Source organism: Artemia sp. Qi Xiang Cuo, chromosome 12 (assembly GCF_049724085.1).
Source record: "Artemia sp. Qi Xiang Cuo chromosome 12, ASM4972408v1, whole genome shotgun sequence".
In the NCBI taxonomy this organism is placed as follows: domain Eukaryota; kingdom Metazoa; phylum Arthropoda; class Branchiopoda; order Anostraca; family Artemiidae; genus Artemia; species Artemia sp. Qi Xiang Cuo.
The window spans coordinates 9,802,426-9,803,938 of NC_142805.1; positions in this window are offsets into that span (position 1 = coordinate 9,802,426).

Consider the following 1,513-nt stretch of genomic DNA (forward strand, 5'->3'; position numbering starts at 1 on the left):
CATATCTGCTGATATACAAGAAGAAAAGTTTAGACAATTTTTTTTCGTCAAAATGTTGCTTTTCTTAGTCATCCAAAGTGAAACATTCCAAATTTTCCTCCTTTTTTTTTTGGGGGGGGGGCAGATATTTGCGCATTCATTTTTGGTATCTTTGGTTAGTCAGTTCATCCTTTGAAGAAACATTCATACCCTAGAAAGGAATCCCTGGAAAATAGTGAGCAGTGCGGGGTTACCTTGGAGATGAATCGCAGAGGTAGAATACTTAAAATACCAAAAACTTCCGAAAACGAAAATTATTGTTTGTATTAGCTAGGGGGAAATTGCACAATCATATATATCTAAAAAAAAAAATTAAAAATTGGGAATTCAATTTTCAATATGCAGTTGTGTAGTTTTTGATAGGAGGGGGCTGTAAATTTAAGAAAAAAGAGACGTAGTTAGAAAATTCAAAAAAAGTGAGCTGAAAACGTATGGTGCCGAAAAGCTTAAGAAGTTCTAGTTATCTTTGGGAATGAATGTATTGTTAGTGTTTGAATTTTTACGGCAAAATTTTTGTTAAATTTTACTAGTTATTTCTAAGCTGGCAACATTGATGAACATGTAATACTGCCTTAAAACTTCATAATTTTCAAAAAAACAAATGTAAAATCTTAGAGGATCGTGGCTTCAAGGTATGAATATACCTAAGGGGGTTTCAGAGAACAAAAAAATGTTTTTGTGTTGATGTCTTTGGTAATTTATAATAAAAAATTCATTTTTCTTTTGTTTAAATAACCCTAGTGATGTTTCTAAAATTACATTTTAGTAGTAGTTGATAGGAAGACTGAGATGGATTGCCAATATATAACTGTAGGAAGTTGGTATAATAGGGCAATATGTTTCTTTTGGAACACTAACTACTTGCCCTCACACAAAAAAGTCAATCACCAAATCCCTAACACAAAAAAGTCAGGTCCCCTTTTTATCCTCTTTTTAATCATGCTGACGGTGAGACAGTTATGCTAGGTTTCCTAAAAAAGAGAAAGTTTATGAGAGGGGGTGGGGCTTGCTGGAAGGAAATATTTTTTAAACCTCTGAAATGGATATGGTGGGTGATAAGGATGGGGGTGAAAAATGGAGTTTTGTGAGACTTTTACAAGGACTGGGACTTCGTCCTCTCCTATACCAACTTGGAAAATAAATTTGAGGTCTTGAATATTGCGAGGTTCTCTGGTGTGAACTATTTGCCTGAAAACTATAAAAAGAAAGAAAACTGGCCTGCTAATAAATAGAAACAACACACCTATGAGATTTCACACCAATTAGAGCACTTTGATGGCCTTGAATGGCCAGACCATACAATATATGATCCAGCCTAGATAAATTCTACTGGGGCCATATAGATTCTGGAATGATCTGATTTTTACAAATGTGTCCAAATTATTAACAGAACCTTGGTCATCATCCGAAGAAGTTATGACAGTATTAGTCCTGAAAAACTGATTGGGGGGGGGGTTCAAAGTCCTAAATTTTG